This window comes from Petaurus breviceps, unplaced genomic scaffold (genome assembly GCF_028583685.1).
Source record: "Petaurus breviceps papuanus isolate PSGF00001 unplaced genomic scaffold, PetGlider_PUasm1.0 90822, whole genome shotgun sequence".
Lineage (NCBI taxonomy): Eukaryota > Metazoa > Chordata > Mammalia > Diprotodontia > Petauridae > Petaurus > Petaurus breviceps.
In genome coordinates this window covers 18,702,074-18,724,316 of record NW_027187351.1, presented here as the reverse complement: position 1 = coordinate 18,724,316, position 22,243 = coordinate 18,702,074, and the positions used below count along the sequence as shown (strand labels likewise).

Sequence of the window (22,243 nt, the reverse complement as noted above, 5' to 3'; positions counted from 1 at the left end):
GATCAGAAGACTTTGAATATGATATTCTGGAAGGCAAAGAGCTTGGATTACAACCAAGGATCACCTGAACAGCACAACTGAATATAATCACCGAGGGGAAATTATGGATATTCAATAAAATTGGAGTCTTTCAAACTTTGCTAATGAAAAGACAAAAGCTGTACAGAAAATTTGGGCTGCAAATATAAGACTAAAGAGATTCATAGTAAGGCAAACAGGAAACAAAAAATGTTAATCACAAAGGTTAAACTGTTTTCATCCCTACACAGGAAAATGGCACTTGAATGTCTTGAGAACTGTGTCTTTACCAGGGTACTTAGAAGGAGTATTCATGGACAGAGGGTGAGAGTATAAAGTTAAAATTGATGAGGTGATGAAAAAAAATTAAGGAGTGAATAAAACAAAGTATTGTACTGGGAGAAGAGGAAAGAGGGAAGCAGAACATGGTAAATTATATCACACGAAGAGGCACAAAATACCAGTTAAAAATAGAAGTAAAAAGATGGCTAAGAATTGTTTTAACCTTACTCTTGTTGGATTTGGCTCATAGAAGGACTAACAGAAACATTCAGTTGGGTATGGAAATGTATCTTAACCTATAAGTAAGTAGGAGGAGAAAGGTGAAAGATAAAAGAAGGGAGGGAAGACAGAAGGAGGGTAAAAATAAAGATTAGACATAGGAGGAGAAAATAAAAGAAAAGGGCATTTGATCAAAGGGAGATTTCTGGAGGTGTTGGTCAGAAGCAAAGCACTGGTGAGGAGGACAGGTTGAAAGGGAAGAGAAATGTCTGAATGAGGGAAGTACGATGAAGGAATATACACAGCAATCATAACAGTGAATGTGAATGAGATGAACTCTCCCATAAAATAGAAGCAGATAGCAGAGTGGATTAAAAACCATAATCCTACAACATACTGTTTACAGGAAATGCAGAGTACACACAGAGTAAAGTTAAAAGAATGAAGCAGAATATATAATGCATCGGCTTACATTAGGGGAAAAAATGAGTAGCAGTTCTGATCTGAGATAAAGCAAAAGCAAAAAAAAAAAGAGATAAGGACAGAGACTTCTTGCTAAAAGGTATCATATAGACAATGAAGTCATTTAAATATTAAACATCTATTTCTTTATCTATCTATATATGTTTCTGTATCTATATCTATTTATCAATCTAATAGAATTTGAGAAAAGTTAAATATGATACATATTTGAAGAAATGTTAATGGGGATAGAAAAAAAAAAAGTCAGGAAGACCTAAGTTCAAATCTGGCCTCAAACACTTAACACAAAAACTCGTCATGTGACTTTGGGCAAGTCACTTAACCCCAATTGCCATCCAAAAAGCAAAAATAAAAGAAACTAAATAATCTCATTGAAAAGAATGAGTTTATCAAACCATAATTCATAGAAACAAAAAATCATTAAGAAGAATGAAAATAAGACAACACACCAATGCTTAGTAGATGGAACCAAACCATTTCTGAATGAAAAGTATATTTCTCTAAATGCTTAGATAAGAAAATAGAGAAATAACAATTCAATGAATTGGATGTGCACCTAAAAATTCTAGAAAAAGGAAAAAAAAATTAAATTCCTAGTTAAATGCCACATTAGAAATTCTGAAAATGAAAGGAAAGGATAATAAAATTGAAAGTAAGAAAACTATTAAACTAATAAAGAAAACTAAGAGGTTTTTTTTTGTATGGGAAAGCAGTAAAATAGATAAACTTTTGATGAATTTGTTTTAGGGAAAAAAAGATAAGCAAATAATCACTGCCAAGAATGAAGACGACAAATCCATTGTCAATGAAATGGAAATGAAAGTGATAATCAGGAGTTATTTTGCCAAAATCTATGCCAATAAATGTGAAAATCTAAGGGAAATGGATGCACAGTAACAAAAATATTATTTGCCTAGATTAACAGAAGAGGAAATAAAATGCTTAAAAAATGACCTTTTTTTAAAGCAATTGGGGTTAAGTAACTTGCTCAAGGTTACACAACCATATGGGTGTGGTGCTAAGTATCTGAGCCCAGATTTGACCCCCATGTCATCCCTACACCGAAGCTGGTGCTGTTACTCACTGAGCGACCTGGCCACCCCTAAGCAATTGGGGTTAAGTAACTTGCTCAAGGTTACATAGCCAGGTGTTTCTGGGTGGATACTAAGTATCTGAGCCCAGGATTCGATTCCCATGTTATTCTGACACTGGAGCCAGTGCTCTTACTCGCTGTGCTACCTGGCCGCCCCATAAAATGATATATTTTTTTAAAGGAACTGAGCAAGACATCAGTGAATTCCCAAAGAAAAAGTCTCTAGCACCAGAGAGATTTATAAGTGAATTCTATCAAATATTTAAAGAACAATGTGTTTCTATACTTTACAAATTACTTGGACAAATTGACAAAGATGGAGTCCTAACAAATTCCTTTTTTGACGCAAATATTGCACTGATACCCAAAACAAGAAGAGCCAAATCAGAGAATTTAAACTATAAACAAATTTCCTTAAGGCATAATTTGGCAAAAAAAAAATTAATAATGAAGTACTAGCAAAGCAATTACAGTAATTTATCACTAGGATAACATACTATGACCAAGTAGGATTTGTGTCAAGAATTGTGGATTGCTCAATATTGAGAATATTATCAGCATAATTGACCATATTATAACAAAATTAGTAGAAAGCATATGATTATCTCAATATATGGGCAAAACTCTTTTGATAAAATATAGCCCCATTCCTATTAAAAACAATAGAGACCATAAGAATGAAAGGAATTTTCCTTAGAATGATAAGCAGTATATGTGTAAAACCGTCATCAAGCATTATTTGTAATGGGTATAAACTACAAACTTTCTTGATAAGATCCAGGTTACTGTGGCGGCCAGGTAGCACAGTGAGTAAGAGCGCTGGTGCCAGTGTCGAGATGACCTGGATCGAATCCCAGGCACAGATTCTCAGCACCACATGCAGAAATAAATGGCCATGTAACCTTGAGCAAGTTACTTAACCTTGATTTCTTAAAAAAAAAAAAAAAAAGATCCAGGGTACAACAAAGAAACCCACTATCACCACTGCTATTGAACTTTGTACAAGAAATGTTAACTGTAGCAATGAGAAGAAAAAGAAATTGAAGGAATTAGAATAGGCACTAAGGAAACAGATGACATGGTGTTATACATAGGAAATTCTAGAGAATCAACTAAAAAAACTACCTGAAACAAGTAACAACTTTAGCAAAGTTGCAGGATATTAAATAAACCTATATGAGTCATTATTATTTTTATTTCTTATTTAAAAAAGGACAACAACAAGAGATAGAAAATTTCCATTGAAAATAACTGTAGAGAATATAAGTAAAATATTTGGCAATCTAGCTGCCAAGACAGAAGCAGGAGCTATATAAACACAACTACAAAACACTTTTCACACAAATAAAGTCACATCTAAATTGGAAAAAAAAATGTTTATAAATATCAGTTGCTCCTGGGTAGATTAAGCTAATACAATAAAAAAATGGCAATTCTACAAAAATTTAGTTATTCAGTGCCATACTAATCAAACTACCCAAAATTATTTTATAGAATTGGAAAAATAATAAAATTTATCTGAAAGAACAAAATAGCAGGACTATCAAGGGAATTAAAGAAAAAATGCAAAGGAAGGTGGCCTGACCTCCCAGATCTAAGGCATATTATAAAGCAACAATTATAAAAATTATTTTTTATTTGCTAAGAATAGAGTGGTGGATCAGTGGAATGGGTTAGTTACAAAAGACACAGAAACAAATTACTACAGTTATCTACGATTTGATAAACACAAAGACTCAAGTGTCTAGGAAAAAAAAATCACTATTTGACAAAAAAACAAAAACCTGCCGGTATAACTTGAAAATAGCATGACAGAAACGCGGCATAGACCAACATCCCACATCTCATTGCAAGAGAAGTTTGAAATGGCTAAACAATTTAGACATAGTTTATGATGCCATAAACAAATTAGGAGAGCAAGGAATAGTTTACCTCTATGATCTATGGAGAAGGAAAGAATTTAGGAACATACAAAAGATAGAGAACATTATGAAATGCAAAATGGATAACAAGTTATATTAAGTTAAAAATATTTTGGACAAACAAATCCAATGCAACCAAGATTAGAATAAAAGTAGAAATCTGGCAAACAATTTTTATAGCCAGTGTTTTTGACAAAGGCCTCATTCTCAAATACATAAACAACTCAGTCAAATTTATAAGAATGAAAATTATTCCCCAATTGATACATAATCAAATAGTATAAACTCTGAGTTTTCAGATAAAGAAATTAACGGTATCACTAGGCATATGAAATAATTCTCTAAATTAATATTTATTATCGAAATGCAAATTTAAAACAAAATTGAGGTGCCACCTCTCACCTATCAGATTGGCTAATAAGACAGGAAAGGAAAATGATAAATGTTGAGGAAAATTTGGGAAAGTTGGAACACTAGTGCATTGTTTGTGGAGTTGTTAACTGATATAACCATTCTGGATCTATACTTAATGGGCTTTAAAACTGCATACACTTTGATCTAGCACTATCACAAAATTTTCTTATAAGCTTTGGTGAGAGAATAAAATCCCCACGCTTCAATAGCATAGCACCACTTAGACAGCCAGACACTGAAGGTGCATGGGAAGAAATCCTTTTAACATGGTAAGGATGAATAATCTCTCTTCTCCTTCACTGGCCACCACCTTGTCCCCTTCCTTTGATTACAGTAGGTGGTGTGTGTGTGTGTGTGTGTGTGTGTGTGTGTGTGTGTGTGTGAGTGTTTGTGTGTGTGTGTGTGTGTCATGGGAATGTAAACTTTTAGTTTTCCCTGCCCATAGGCTTAAGTGCACCTGGAGCCTGTGGTGGGAGGTTTGTTTCTCAGGAGATACTTTGTGAATGTGCAGTGGTTCCAAAAGGGTTGTTACATTATCTGACCCAGGAGAAGGCTATATAAGCCTTGATGGGAGGCTTTGCTTTGAGCTCACTCTGCAAAGTGTTTTGTGTGAGCTGATGAAACTCTGGGTAGCCATTGAGAATTCCACAGCTTTGAAAACTCAGATGTTGATGCTTTCCTCTCTGGTAACTGTGAATTGATATGTATGTAATGGTCGGACAGTTTGGAAGCCTCTATGCTTGAATGTTTCTGTGTCTTCTAACTTCTGTCTGTATACTCTGAAGTTCAGGATGCTGACCTTTTTCCCCTGAACTAGGTAAACGATATATATGTGATTGATTAAAGCAAACTTGGTAACAAATTTTGAGTTTCTTTACTTTAGAAAAGATCTAAGAACTTGTGTTGGCAGCCCCTCTGGGGATGCTGGGATAATTGCTGCTATGGTGTGTGTGAAATTTGCTATGCCAGGGGACTGAACCCAGTCTTTCTCACTCCTGTAACTTTTCCTGTTAAAGCTAATAAGCAATTGGGATGATGAACATTTCAGTGTTCCCATTTCCTGTTGGTATCCAAGTCCAGGAAGTCTAATTTAGCCTGCTGAAGTATTTACTATCTCAGAAACAGTTTTAAGTACTTTGTAATTATTATTTCATTTAAACTTCTCAATAATCTTGTCTGTTTATACTCATTTTGTAGATGAGGAAACTTAGGGAAAACAATGATTAAGTGACTTGCCTAGGGTAACACAGTAACACAGTTACTAAGTGTTTGAAGATGGATTTGAACTCAGTTCTTCCTGACTCCAACTAGGTACTGCACTCCACATACACGTTGAATATTCACATCCTTTGTAGAAATTCTTGTTTTAATCTAGTTGTTAACTAAATCATATTTGTATTATGACTCATTATAAGACATATAATATTGTTCAATCATAAATACTCTTTTAGCATCTGAAATGTGCCAGGCACTCTAGCATAGTGGATAGAACGATGACATTAGCATCAAGAAAACCGAGATTCAGGAAGGCTCCGGGACTTCTCTCCCATCAGACAGCTGTGAGGACAGTGTGGTTACAGTTCTCGTGAGGCCTCGTGCGGCCTGGGCTGTTGTCCCTGTCCCTGTCGCGCCGACTCGGGGCTGTGGGCGCCCCACGCGCGGCCGGCCTTCACACGGGCCCGCATCCTCTGAGAGAGAACCACGAGGAGATTCACTGAGAAGAACAAAGTGGTGACGGTGGACTGCAATGTGTGCTCGGGAAAGAGCGAGCTGGCGCAGCAGCTGGCAGAGAGTCTGGGTCTGAAGCACTTTCCTGAAGTCGGCATACATTACTCAGAGAAAAATTCAGGTCTAGGAAACATCCTGAGTCCAGAGCTGGGCGGCAACTGCAGCTTGGAGAAGTTTTATGACAATCCCCGGAGCAACGATGGCAACGCTGACCGCCTGCAGTCCTGGCTCTATGCCAACCGCCTCCTGCAGTACTCTGATGTGCTGGACCACCTGCTGAGCACAGGACAGGGCGTAGTTCTGGGGCGCTCGATCTTCAGTGACTTTGTCTTCATGGAGGCCATGTTCAAGCAAAGATTCATCCGAAAACAGTGCGTGGAGCACTATGAGGAAATCAAACGTCTCACCACTCCGCAGTACTTGCCGCCTCACCTGGTCATATATATACATCGATGTGCCTGTCCCCGAGATCCTGAAGAAGATTCATGATAAAGGAAATGCCCATGAAAAGAAGATCACGGCCGCCCACCTACAGGACTTTGAAAATGCCTACAAGAAAACCTTCCTTCCAAAAATTAGTGAAAATTGTGAGATTTTACAATATATGGCAAAGGAAGCGAAGGACATGGACAAGGTTTTGGAAGATATCGACTATGTCAAGTTTGATAAGGGCCCTTGGCTGGAGCAAAATGGCTATTCTCTACATCACTTGAGGATGTTGGTCCAGAAGAAATACGAAGTGCTCCGTTACACGACCATCTACCTCCCAGAGATCACCATCGGAGCCCACCAGTGCGACCGCCTCTAAGGCCAGTTCAGAGAGCTGAAAGACCACAAATACAATCCAGGCTATAATGCAGATGTGGGGGACAAGTGGATCTGGCTGAAATGAAGCCTTTCTTCCTTGGAGCGGTTACAGAGCTCTGACAGTGCAAGGTCCGGTCACCATGGAAATGAGCCTCTAGTTAGGGGATGGAAGGATGGAATGGCCTCCCCAAGCACAGACTGCCTGTAGACACCCATGACCAGGTCCGAAGGATCCTCAGATTCCTAGTGATATCAGTTAAATAATTTCAAAGCAAAAAACCCAGACGTTTCCAAAACTGGTCAGTAGGACCAGAAACAGCTTTCTTCCATTGCCTCTCAGCCCTTGCCCCTGCAGGGTCTGTGTTTTGCTTCCTCAGACTTCCAAGAAATAAAACCTTTTCTGGGGGGGGGGGGAACCAAGACTCAAGTACTGCCTGTGTCACATACTCTCTGAGGGACCCAAATAAAGTCCTTGTCTCCTCGGTGTCCTCAGAATATTTCTACTGCTTTAAGTTCAGAGAATTTAGAGAATTGGATGGGGTGGGCATTTCCTTCATATACCAGTGAAATCATACTGATGGCCATGAAGAAGGGAGGAACAGAAAAGTTATTGACATAAGTGCAGAGAACAAGGATAGAAATAAAAATGGGGAGTTTCTTGTCAGCCTTTAACCAAGTATATGTCTTTACATTTCAGTTTTTTCTATGTAAGAGAAGTTCTGCATGTTTTATGACTCCAAGCAAACTTCTGCCATATTTTGATAACCATTTTCAAAGTCTTAGATCATCTCTATTCTTGCTTAGATTGACTCTAATTGACCTTCAGTGATGAGGGACGTTTGATATGGGAGAATTGAAAAATATGTTACATGACTTCAAAAATCTGAAAAAATATAGAAATGACTACATGACTTGTTAAGTCTCATGGTAACAAGATATAGAACAGTAAATCTGTTTTTTTCTGACTTTTTTTTTCATCCAGCTATATAGTAATCAACTAGGTTGACTGAGCAGCTATTTGCTTCATTATTAATATAATTGAAATAATCAGATCTACTACAGTGCAGACAGTTATTTTTGATTAACATAGCAGCATGTTAAGATTTTGCAGGAACACCTCCACTTAACATCATTAATTACTTTGATGAAAATATCACTTTAGGCAAAACAATGTTACAAGAGAAAAGTTGATGCATAGGAAAAAGAGATGTCTCAGAGTACGGCAATTTCTGTAAACTTTTGTGTGAAAGGAAGAAGTAGAGGGTTACTTATGAAGGATCAAAAATGAGTTCAGCAAAAACATGGGTAGGAAGCTCTGATAATTTTCTCTCTAGGATAGGACTAAGCTGGAAAGAATGTAAGAATCTCCACAAACAGAAAAACAAGGGGATGTGATAAATTTGGTGAAAACCAAACTGAAATAGGAAGACTAGAGCATTCCTGTTCTGGGACTGAATTATAGTTAATTGCTGAAAGGATTCTGGTGTAGGATGAAACCAGTGATGTGGATATAGACATAGCTTGTGTGGAATGAAAGAAAAGTGGTGAGGATAACTCTGATAGAATATATATGTGTATGTGTGTGTATGTATATAAATATATATATATTATACACATACATATGAATGTATATGTATGTGTGTGTGTTTGTATGCTCTGAGAGAAGATAATACTGATAGACAGAAGTATTTGAGTAATTAATAATTATGGTTGAAGCTTAATGACAAGCTTAAGATGTGATTTTTAGGCACCAGAGCATCCTAGATGAGAGTATGCGACTCACTGGCAAAATACTTTTACCTGGGTCAAAGTTGAGAAAGAGCTGGAGTGGAATGGGGCAGCCCATCTATTGAGGGGATGGACAATGCAGGAATTTTTGGAAAAGGTAGGGCCCACAATAATTGTGGGATGGACATGGTGGTCTAGGAAGTAGGTTTGTATTGTGTGATACAGACCATTCCACAACAAGACATAGGGATAGCAATCTCTTAACTACCATTGGGTTTGCCTTCTCTGTCTCCATGTTAGCACTTTGAAACAAAGCCCTGGGTTTCCTCCCTTAGGAGTGTTTCTTTTTGTTTCCTGAGTAGTGTGAGTCCTCTCATAAAGGTGAATTGGAAAGAAGTCCCTAGAATTTCTAGAGAAGAAAGAACCAAGCTTGAGTATATTGCATATGGGAGTGAGAGAGGAAGGACGGCAAACTCTGAATTGTTCTCAATTTGATTAGGCCAACAAGTAAGCAAAAGTATACTTTTAGAAATTTAGCTGATGATTTTGTCATAATTAATTTTAACAATATGAGCCAACTTATATGGAATATTCCTGTAATTTGATGGGAAATAGAAAAAATTATGAGATATATGATCATAGAATCTAGTATATAGGAAATTTAGAATAAAGTGAATACATCTATCAAGGAGAAAAATATGGATGTGTCTATAATTAATTAAAGGTGTCTTTTCTAAATCCATGTGTGTTATATTGAGTCTTTATTTTCATATGATAGAGTATTTGAATTGTCAAAAATTTTAACTCACTTTAAAAATGTTGCAATATGAAAGAGGGTTTTTATAAGAATTATTTTCCAGTAAAGAAGTTGCATTATGAAGCCCTTCATTTCAGGAAGAAGGTTAGATTCACTAAAATTACTTTTTAATTTCTTATAGCCAGCTAAACTTGTCTTTCTAATATTCACTTGTTTTTAATAGCAGCATTCTTCCGATGTCATTTTATGTTTTTTTTTCATGAAACGATACAGTGTTCAAGGAATCCAATCTGATGATCAGTCAAATGTCAGTGGAGAGATGTACATTGGCCTTAAAGAAGCTATATTGTATTACAAAGAATCATGAATGAGAAGTGGGAAGAATGTCATCAAAGATGTGAGCAAAAGCAGTCTGGGTGGTTACATACGGAGAGTGAAGGAAAACAGGGAGATAGTCTGTTCACTTCACTGGTATTCTTAATGTCATAAAATGATTGCCAGCACATTTGATGGAGCCATTGTGTTGAAATTATGGATAGAAATTGTCACATGGCATGGGATCAGCAGGCATGAATGGGTTTTGATATGAATTATACATATGCCCATATTGATGAGATGACAGATCTCTTGGAGTAAATATTCCATTCTAAATATTCTATTACTTTTGAGAGAAATAGTAGACTGAAAATTTCCCCATTGCCCATTAGGTCTTTCAAACTGAGGAGACATTTAAAATCCACTTTCTATAACTGAACTCATTATCTTTCCCTCTAAACCTTCACCTCATCTAAATTTCTCTATTTCTATTGAAATCCCTACCATTCTCCCACCGTCTCAGGTTCATAACATCAGCATTATCCCATACTCACTCACATTATCCTCATTCCACATGTGTAATCAGATATCAAATCTTACTGCTTCTACCTTAACTTCGCTCATATTCAACTGCTCTCCACTCTCAGAAATACCACTTTAGTTCAGATCCCAATCACCTCTTGCAGAAATTATACAACATTGTCATAAGAGGCCACATTACATCAAATTTCTCATTATTCCAGTCTATTCTACACACTGCTGTCAATGAAATGATATTCTGAATTCTTGATACCTCATGCCCCTTCCTTACCACTGTTAAGTTTTTCCTTCCCGTCCATGTCCTTGATATCCTGGATTTTATTATTTGTGCATACATAAATATGCATGTGTACTTGGTAAGCATATTTGTATATACATATGTGTAAACATATTAGCCAATATAGATATGTACATGGGTATGCACATGCGTATTTAATTTTATAATATGTATCTAATAATATAATTATATGCACATATTTATTTAAATATATATGAAATATTTATATATTATATAGTTGTATATTTGTGTATACATATATACGTGTGTATACAGACACATATTTCTCTATATTATATACATAGATATGTATGTATGTATGTATCTGTATGTATATGGAGAAATACATATTTCTGTATGTAAGTATATGTATATGGAGAAATATAGCCTCTGCGGAATGAAGAGAAAATTTCATAAAACATTCTACAATTGGTGTAATCTGTTGCCATTAAGCAGGTGCATTGATTTCATCCTGTAGGGAAATTTAAATTATTGGTTAAACAAGCTTGGTTACCTAATCAGTATTTTAAAAATCTTCATAAAGACAGCAAGTAGACAGCTGACACTAGGAGAGGAAGCAAAAGAAACATTCTTTTTTTTTTTTAAGAATTAGGGGTTAAGTAACTTGCTCAAGTTTAAATGGTCAGTTTTTTCTTGGTGTGCTGCTGAGTATCTGATCCCAGATTTGATGCCAAGGTCATCCCGACACTGGAACCGGTGCTCTTATTCGCCAAGCCACCTGGCCTTCCCAAGAATCAGTATTTAACAACAACCTAGGGTCCTAGAGCAAAGATAGCAACAATAGCAATAATCACAACAACAACAAATATTTATATAGCACCTACTATGTGTCAAGAACTGTACAAAGTTCTTTTTTATCATCACAACAGGGAGGTAGGTACTATTGTTAATCCCATTTTTCATATGAGCAAAGTAAGTGAAACAGAACTTAGGTGAATTGCCAAGGGTTACATAACTGTTAAGTATCTGAGGTTAAATTTGAACTTAGGTCTTTCTGACACTAAGCTCAGTATTCTATCTTTTCCCCCTCCCCCAACTTAGCTACCTAAATCATCGATTAGTAATCAAAATGGAAATATTAAAATTTATTCTTACTATAACTTTACAGCTTGCAAAGAACATTGCAGTGAAATTTTTATTTTATTTAATCAGATTGGTGATAAAAAAAAGCATGGTTAGTTGTATTTATTCTATTTTTTTTCTGTAAAAGGAAGGGTTGGACTTATATATGTACAGCTTATTTTTAAATTTGTACATTACCTCTAATATTTTTTCCAACCACATTATTTCATTTTTCTATACTGTTATCATAAGGCAAAAGACAACAAAAACATGTTTTTGCTTATCAATATATAAAAATTGAATCCTTACATCTGTGTCCAAACTTTGTCATAGTCTTTCTTTTTTTTTTAAGCAATTGGGGTTAAGTAACTTGCTCAAGGTTACATGGCCAGTTATTTCGGGGTGTGGTGCTGAGTATCTGAGCCCAGATTTGATCCAGATCATCCCAACACTGGAGCCGGTGCTCTTACTCGCTGATCCACCTGGCCACCCCTAAGCAATTGGGGTTAAGTAACTTGCTCAAGGTTACATGGCCAGGTGTTTCTGGGTGGTTGCTAAGTGTCTGAGCCTGGGATTCGATCTCCAGGTCTTCTCAACAATGGAGCTGGTGCTCTTACTCGCTGTGCTATCTGGCCACCCCTGTCATAGTTTTTCAATGAATGCTTGTATACATTTCAGACATTGACACTAACATAGAGCATTTTATCCTTAAAAGTTTAAAATTGCACTAAAATTCTTGTAACATTCTGTACACATGCATGTCTCAATACATGCATACTACACGAATGCATTCATACATATATGCATAAATAAACATGAATGTGTACATATATTTGTATTCATTCTATGCTTTTATTTCATTCATTTAAGGTTTTAGTTTGAATATATTTAAAACAGTCTGGCATCTATTCTGAAACATATAAAGATTGGGACCTAATCTATGATTTCATTGATCTAAAGTAGAGGTACCCACTGACTGTATGCAGCCCGTAGCGGTCTGGAGTGTTTTAGAGCCAGATTAAAATATAATTAGGAAAAATATAATAAAGCAAATAAAAATATAAAATGTAGATAAAAGTATATTTTAAAGCTAAGTCAATATGTTGCCAACAGGGATCCTTATGTGGCTCTGCTTCTTTTAGAGTATGACAACACTACTCATTAAGGAAAAAAAAATCACTGTCCAAATGCAGGTCAATTTCCTCTCTGCAATTTATAATCTTAAAGAATTTCCAAGGGCACTGGCAGGTCAAGTGACTTGGCCAGGGTCATCCAACTAATATATGAAAGAAGCAGGACTTTAACCTAGGTCTGTCAGGCTTTGACGGAAGCCCTCTATCCAATACATGAAATATACTCTCTACCAATAGTCAAAAGGATCTGGCATCTGGGCTCTTATCTATTCCCTTAAGAGATGCCAATGGCAGCATATATTTTTTTGTATCCTGACTCATGCTATAGACTTTAATCATTTACACTGGTATTATAAGGATAGCAGTGTATCATTCTGTCTGACTTTCCATCATAAATTTGTCAATAGACTTTCTTCATCCAGTTTGGTTTATCTGTGTTTATGAGTAAGCCAAATTCTTTTTCAGTAATTACACATCTCTGCTAGGAGATAGCAATACTACTGGGAATGTTACAATCAGCACAATGTCATCAGTAATAGAAGCTTCTGGAGAGCCATCATGATCCATAGAGATTTCCTTGATGTGAAGTTTGATTTGCATCTTTTTAGTCATATCGGTGATTATATTGGGCAAGTTTACCTTTGTCAGTTTTAAGCCTTATATGATGTTTCTTAGAGGCAATTGGGTAACTCAGTGGATAGACTGGTGGACCTTGAGTCCAGAAGAGCAGAGTTCATATGTGACCTCATAAACTCACTACCTGTGTGACCCTAGAAAAGTCATCTAACCTCTATTTGTTCTAATTTACTGGAGAAGGAAATGGCAAGCCACACCAATATCTTTGCCAAGAAAACTTCATATGAGATTATGAAGAATCAGAAATGACCAAACTATAGCAACAAAAATATTTCTTTTCAGAAGGTGGAAAGCAGGCTTGTAATAATTCTGAAGTGATCTTGAGTGCTTTTGAGCAATGGATGGAAGACAGTTTGTTATAAAATAGACTGAAATGTCATACTTTTCTACAAAATCATGTTGTCATTGTTGTTTTTAAACCAATAAACACTACATACATTGAATTAATATTATTCATGTCCATTTAATTTGTGGAATGGAAAATATGTCGTCCAATTTTCAGTACTGTTTACTATATTTAGTCATTTTTCACTTGTGTCCTACTCTTCATAACCTCATTTGTGGTTTTCTTGACAGAGATACTAAAGTGATTTGCCATTTCTTTTTGTAGCTCATTTTACAACTGAGGAACTGAGACAAACAAATCTTGAGTTATTTTTCCAGGTCACACAGCTAGTAACTATATACACTCATATTATTGTATATGCATTTATATAAATACACATATTGTCTATATTATATATCAAATAAACTATGAACCAAAATTTTTTAAAAAATGATATTACTGGTGATTTATAATAAAGGTTTTAATCAAATATGCAAATGTGTACTTTAATGATAGTGTTTTGTATATCACTTTATTTCATAATATTCAACCCCACTGCCTCTTACCATTAATGGGAAGCAAGCCCTTAGAAAAGAATACATTAAGAAAAAACTAATTCATCCAGTAATTACATTAAATAATGTACACAACATCCCATACCTTAGCCATACACTTTCCTACTAATAGGAGTGATTTTCATTTATTTTCCCTACTCTGTGGATTTAAAGTTGGCCCTTCAAATCTTTTTAAGGATGTATATTAAAATGGTCAGATTACTTTATATTTCAATTCTTGAAGCTCAGCTTTATTTATTTGGAAAATTAACTTTTGTGGAATTGTCAATTTCTTATAGATAAAAAAAGAATGAGGTATCATCCTCATATCAGACAAAAATAGACTTTCTAAGGCAACAACTTTTTGCACATTAGAGATGTTCATAAATATACTATGCTACAATATTTGAAGAGGGGATTATGTTATAATAAATGAAGTCACTGATGTGATGTAGGGTATTAGTAAATTGGGCCATCAATCCAGCAAAAAAAAGGCAACATTCCTTGGTTTAAATAGTTTATGGAAGCATTTAGGAGAAATTATTAAATAATTTCCTTTTTGAAATTTATTTGGTATTTTATTTTCCCCAATTATATGTAAAAACAATTTTTAATATTAATTTTTAAAACGTTAACTTCCAAATTATCTCCCCTTATCCCTCTCCACGTCCCTCCCATTGAGAAGGCAAGTAATATGATATATATTATATATGTGTTGATATGAAAAATATATTTCCATATCGGTCATATTGTGAAAGAAAATGCATAGCAAAAAACCCGCATGGTTTTATCACCCTTCAAACATAGCTCCAAATTACATTCTGAAAAATGGTTGAATGAGTTTACAACACCACCAGCAGTGCATTTGTATCTACTCACCCCCCACCAACACACACACATTCTCTCCAGCATTTGTTATTCTCTTTTCCTGTTCCATTGACCTATCAAATAGGTATGAGGTAGTACCTCAGAATTGCTTCAATTTGTATTTCTCCAATCAATACCAATTTAGAGCACCTTCTCATATGGTGATAGATAGCTTTCATTACATCATCTGAAAACAGTTCATGTCACTTAATCAATTATCAAATAGGAAATGTCTCTTTTCAAAAATAAATTTGACTCAGTTATCTATATATTAGGGAAACAAGGTATTTATGAAACTTTCTTCAATATATTTTCCCATTATGATTGTTAAATGTAGTTTCTTCTATCCTATTCTTCCCCCATTTATTCTATTCTCTCTACCTTTTTACCCTGTTCTTCTTCAAAAATGTTTTGTTTCTTACTACCACCCCAAGCTGTCCTCCCTTGTATCAACACTACTATTTCTCTTATCCCCTTTCCCTCCTACTTTTCTGTAAGGTAAGATAGATTTCTATATAGAATTGTATTGTGTGTTATGTCTCCTTTGAGCCAAATCTAATGACACTAAGGTTTACTTACTTAATTCTTCCACCTTCACCTTCAATGTAAAAGCTTTTTATGCCTTTTTTGTGTGTGATAATTTACCCATTCTACCCTTTCCTTTCCCTTTCTCCCAGTTCATTCCTCTTCTCATCCAATTTTTTTATATCATCACTTTATATTCAATTTGGAATTGGGCCCTCTGCTTATACATTCTCCTGACTGTTCTAAGAATGATAATTGTTTGTGAGTTACAAGTATAAGTTTTTTACATGTAGGAATGTAAATGGTTTAACTTTATTAGGTCCTTTAAGATTTACTTTTTTTGTTCATCTTTTTTTATTTTTCTCTTAAGTCTTATACTTGAAAGTATTTTTTTTAATTCTGCTCTGGTCTTTTCATCAAGAATTCATGAAGTGTTTCTATTTCAATGAATGTCCATTTTTCCCCTCAAGTATTACACTCATTTTTTCTGTGTTGGTGAATATTGGTTGTAATCCTAGCTCCTTTGACCTCAAGAATGTCATATTAGAAGCCATCTGATTTTTTTTTGCCTTTTTGAGGGCAATTGGGGTTAAGTAACTGGCCCAAGGTTACACGAGTACTTATTGTGTGTGTGTGTGTGGGGGGGGGGGGTGTTAAGTGTCTGAAGCCGGAACCGAAGTGGAGACCTCCTGACTCCAGAGCTGGCACTTTACTCACTGTGCCACCTAGACATGCCCAAAAGCCCTCTGATATTTAATGTAAATATTGTCTCCTTGATTTGGGAGCTCTGCAATTTGACTATAATATTCTTGAGAGTTTTTATTTTGGGATCTCTTTCAGGAGAGGATTGGTGAATTCTTTCAATTACTATTTTACTCTCTGATTCTAGAATACCATGGCTATTTTGCTGGATAATTTCTTGAAAAATGATGTCTCAGTTCTTTTTTATCATTATTTTGAAGTATTCTAATAATTAATGCTGAAGGAATTTTCCCCCTTTAATGATTTGACATTGCAATAACTTTTCTAGCAAATTTCTATGATAAAGAAGGTTTATAGGTACAATACTAAATATATGAAATAATTGGCTGATATTGGAACATCTCTGTGTTACTAGAATAGGATGCATGTATGAACATTTTAAAAAATTTAGCCTGTATTTGTTGTCATATTATAATATAGGATTGATGTCCTCCTATGAGTAAAACTGTTAGAAAAAAAAGTGATGACAAAAATGTAATGTAAAGGATTTCTAATTAAATGGAATAATGCAGTTGGAGAAAGCAACAGGATAAGATCCTTTTCTATGAAAACTATATAGAGATGTATAAAATGAGTTTCCAAATTTATCTATCATGCAAGTTTGAGTATGTTTTAGTAATAATTTCAGAAACCTGGCTTAAAAATTTCACACATAAATTGTATAAAGGTAAAAAAATGGCAATTATTTCCCCATGTTTAAGTAATTGTCTGATAATTTTACAAGGCAGAACAGCTTGTTTTGCACTTGGACCTTCATATACTTTTAAAAATTCATATATCAGGTACAAGATTTTGGTATAAATAGAAACAATAAATGGCAAATAAATTGAAATTGTCTGAGGTTTAAAGATTAGAGAACCAAATTTACTAAATCATATTAAGTATTTTTAGAAGCAGAATTATATAGGGGCCTCCAGATTTGGAGCCCAACAAGCAGAGCTGCCTATAGAGCTGTCCTGAGAATAAAACCTATTGTACAAGAAAAGATATTTGAAGACGCAATAACTACATGAGGCATCCAGGACTCAAAATATGTTGATTAAAGGGACATTAAGAATATGTCACTTGGATACAAGAAGTCTTAGTATTAGTTAATATTGGTGGTAATTATTTTATTGTTTTGCATAATGTTTATATTAAACTTTCTTTGTTACCTTATTTACATGTACATCTCACTTTTCAAAACTAACACATTTTGAACACTCTAAATAGATCTGTAAATTGACATTATTTTCTCTGTAATTTGTAATCTTAATTGTGTAGACTCTAGTCTACTGAGACTTTGAGTTACATCACCAATAAAATGTGCTAAAAATAGGATTTTAACTCAGGTCTTTCATGATTCAAGGCTGGGTCATTATTGGTTTTAAAAAATAAATGTTTGGTAGTAATTTTTTTTCCTGAATTGATACATATTTAATGTAGATATGTGTTTAGGAAGCATTGGGCTATACTATTGTATGCTGACTGTCTTTAATCTAATTTTTTTAAGATAGAGAAGTAAATGCCCTTTGGTAACCAGATTCAGACATTTTTACTTCTGATGGAAACTGTGTTCTCAATAGCTATAATTCAGAAGCATTGTTCTGAGTGCAAATACTTATAAGCATAGCAAAGTTGGGGAAAGGGTAGCAGTCCATGGGACAAATGAACCATGGGTGAGATCTTCTTGTCTTTGGAAGTAGGTCGGGTTTAGGAGAGATGATCTAAAAGAAGAGTGTCACATTATTAGGGGCCTGGGGGAGTTAGAATGGATTTTTTGAAAGACACAGTGAAATTTGTCAATGGATAAGAGAAAAACTGGGTATGGAGGAAGGTGGTCATTACAAAGACAGAATTTTATCCTTCTACTGAAAATATTTTCCCTCTTCCTCCTGAAATAAAAGAGTAACATAAGTCAAACCTCAGTTTACACTACACTGATTCTGGCTCTGACATTGAGTAACATTAAAAGCATCATCATCTACACTGTCTCAGCTGGTGTTGTCTTGGCATTTCCTTGTCTTAGGCATCAATCTAGTTTGATTTTCTTTTAATTTTCTCCTTTCTCTAATCAATTACCTAAGATAAATTAAGGTCGTCTTTCTGGTAATAGGAAAATTGTTATATCATAATAAATGTTTTTTTCCTAGTCCTGTTTTTTTATTATCCCAGATTATATTACCCATCACTGTTTTTCATTGAGAGTATGAGTAAAATATGTGATCAAGAAATTTTATTACAAAAAGAAAAAATGGTTTGGTCATGTTACAAGAGTGGTTTATGGCATTTAGACATCCAGAATGTCCCACTATACAGGGAAAAGAGGAAAAACCTCCAGGTCATTTGGTTGACTTAATGTATTGAACTTTGGGAGAATTTTGTAGGGAATCTTATGGGACAGGTAGGCATGGATGGCTCATAATTGTCATTGAAGGGAGCACTGAAATTGATGAGATCCTAGATGCACTCTACTTTTTAATTCTTCTCAACCCATTTCTTTTGAGCATTTCCAATCTACCTTCTCCCAGTAGATGATATCAATCTTTAACATATAGGAATTTATTAGATGATTTTTAGCATTCATATTATAAAAACTGTAAGTCTTCCCCAAGACTAGACATCATTGCTGTTTATAATTTATGGAATATATTTTCAATTGAAAATGGTTAAGATAAGACAGACTCCAGCATATTTTAACACAAAAAATTCCACTCTCTATTCTTAATCCATTAAAAAAAAATTGTGGGATAGCTTCCACCATTCATATTTTGGGAGGGAATATGTTTTATCATAATCAGTGCAGTGCCATGCATATCAAATAAGGTAATGGGTAGGGAGAATTATGAAAAATGTTAAATGTTATGTGTGCATAATGCTTGCTTAAATTTTGACAAAGTAACATAAATTGTAAACTTGAATATTTTAGAAAATGTTCTAGAAATTTTGCTGTTTTATGAAATTGAAGTGAAAAACATGGCATTAATAGTGAAAAAAAATCACTAGATTTTGAGACAAATGACCTTAGTTCTAATTCTTGGTAAGTCTCCTCCTCCCTGTGTGACCTGAGACAAGTCCACTAATATTTCAGGTCCTTACCTACTTCAACTACAAAATGAGAGGGTAACATAAAGTGATCATTATCTTCCTTGCAACTCTGAATCTTTGATTCTATTGTTTTTGTAACCTTTGTGCAGCCATATGTGGGAGTTATATTTCTAATATTGCAGTGTGAAATGGTAGAAAAATAGGATTAAGTTTACATAATTATCACAGTGAATAGATTTTAAGGAATTTTTCTATGGGGAGAGTATTGTTGTTCTATGGCTTATCTAATCATTTACTTAGAAACTATTTGAATTATGTCTAAATTATATATCTGAGACTCTTAGAAGATGAAGATCCACTATGAACCTAATCTTTAAAAGACATTTTGACAATAATATTGTAAGTGCCAAGAAATATGAACTTGAATTGCCCTATTAGGCATTTGATAAAGAGTGAGGGTAATGTAAGATATTATGACACTTTGCCATTTGGCAATTCAAACCTCTCCAAGTGTGTGAGATAATGGGAATGATGAAATGAAAGGTGATGTTGAATCCATGTGTAATGATGGGATTCCAAATGAGAGTTTCAGTTAGAGAAATGAGAGGATGGGATAGTATTTTATATTACAGGTATAAGCCAATTTTACCAGTAGAAGAGGAAATGTCTCAGTAGATATAAAGGAAAGGGGTTCTTTTCATTCAAAACTGAGATTATTCCTACTGAATTAGAACTTTTATACATTCAGAATTTTATAAGACAACAGTTCTTGAGTTAATTTTCAAATGTTCATGGTTCCATACATAAATCAATAGCTAAAAAGGTATTCCTCAGTAAGATTTTGAAAAAGCCAGATAAATGCTCATCTCTTTTTATGTAAATATAAAATATAACTATTAAAGTATAATTTTAAATATATTTTCTCTTTTTTTCTTAATTTCTAGGTTATTTAAAATGTTTTATTTAGAAGAGGGAAATGGCACTTAGGTATCTTTATTTTTTATGAAAATAAATATTAAAGCTATTTTAATAATTGACTGAATATCCTGGATTCACTGGGAATTTTAAATGAAACAGATGGACTTGATTTGTATCGCATATGTATTTGATAGTATATATGGGAGAATAGCAAAATGACTAGAGCCGTGTCAATAATGGACTGACATAGACATCTAATTTTCACTGATTTCCCTGACACATATATATGAAAACATTGCTCCCATGAATCATAAATTTCACTTGATTTGGGGCTTGGAAATATTATATTTCTCATTTATGGTACAAATTAAGAAAAACATACAGTCGGGAAATTCTGAATAACTGTTCTAGGTGGTTGTTGGAAAGATAATGTTTATTTAGAGGTACCTACTGGAAATAAAAAGAGCACTGCGGTTTGAATCGGGAAGACATATATTCAAAACCAATCTCAGATACTTAATGGTGGTATGACCCTGAGCAAATCACTTAACTTTGATTAGTTTCTTTTTCCTCAACTCTAAAATTCAGATAATAATAATATCTAACTGTTAGAATTATATTGAGGATCAAATGAGGTTTTTTGTATCAAATGCTTAGCAGAGTATCTGGCATATCACAAGAACTATATAAGTGCTTATTCCTTCTCTCCCTCCTTTTTTCTTTTTGTGAAAGTGTTTGAAATGATGAATACTGTTCCTATTATGAGTAGAGAATACTATTTTCTAAAGTATATCTTTTTTCAGAATTGCACTTTAAAATATAACATGATTTTTTTAAAATTTATAAGCTATGGGTAAAAAAACGTATTTTCCAAAATTCATCTGAGGCAGCTATGTACCATAGCTGGTAGAGTGGTAGGTTTGAAGACATGAGCTCAAATTCAAACTCAGAGACCTCTAGCTCTGTGATACTGGGAAAATCACTTATCCTTTATCTACTTCAATTTTCTGAACTGCATAAAGGGGATAATGATGGCATGTATGTCACAGAGTAGTTGTGAGGCTTAAGGGAGATAACAGTTCTAAATAACTTAGCACAGTGCCTGGCACAAAGCAAATGCTGAATAAATGGTAGCTATTATTATTTTCATTTTACTTTTGTTTTCCTTAATTTTCTCATCTGTAAAATATGACAAATAATAACACCTACCTCAAAGGGTTGTTATAAGGATCAAATGAGGTAATATTTGTAAAAGACTTACAATAGTAGCTGGCATGCTTGGACACTAAAATATTTATTCCCGTCTCATCTCTCCACACCTTAAATATAACAAATACTTCTCTTTTAACCATTGTCTTCCCTCAATAAGGAATATTAAGGAAATTAATTTTCCAGAACTAAATAATTCTGCCAATATATTGCTAATTATATTTTATAATGAACAATGCATTTCTGTATTTTTTTATGGTAATGAAAAATAAGAGAATCTTTAGAATTAGAAAATGTGAGAACCACAAGGGAGGGACATTAGCAATAAAAACCAGCTCTCCTTATTCCCCACCTGGAACTCTTCATTAAAACCGTACTAATACAATGAACTAAGAAATTACACATTACATTGAAAGAAACTACATATAAACTTCAAAAAGTTTAATGGAATTGTGAACTTTCAAAATGGAATAAATTCTGACTTGGCAAAAAGTGCATACAGTAATTCAGTTATTACAAGGAACACCATGGCTGCTCATATATAATCTTCAAGACTAAAGAGGAAACAAGCAAAGGGAGGTACAATAATAGCATAAAGAGCTGTGCTTATATCTGAAACTG

At 34.3% G+C, this 22,243-nt stretch overlaps 1 pseudogene; it reads left to right on the top strand.

The window, feature by feature from the left end:
- LOC138148094 (NADH dehydrogenase [ubiquinone] 1 alpha subcomplex subunit 10, mitochondrial-like) overlaps window positions 1-7,207 on the top strand; it is a 28,570-nt pseudogene extending 21,363 nt beyond the window's left edge.
- Window positions 7,208-22,243: the final 15,036 nt, after the last annotated feature.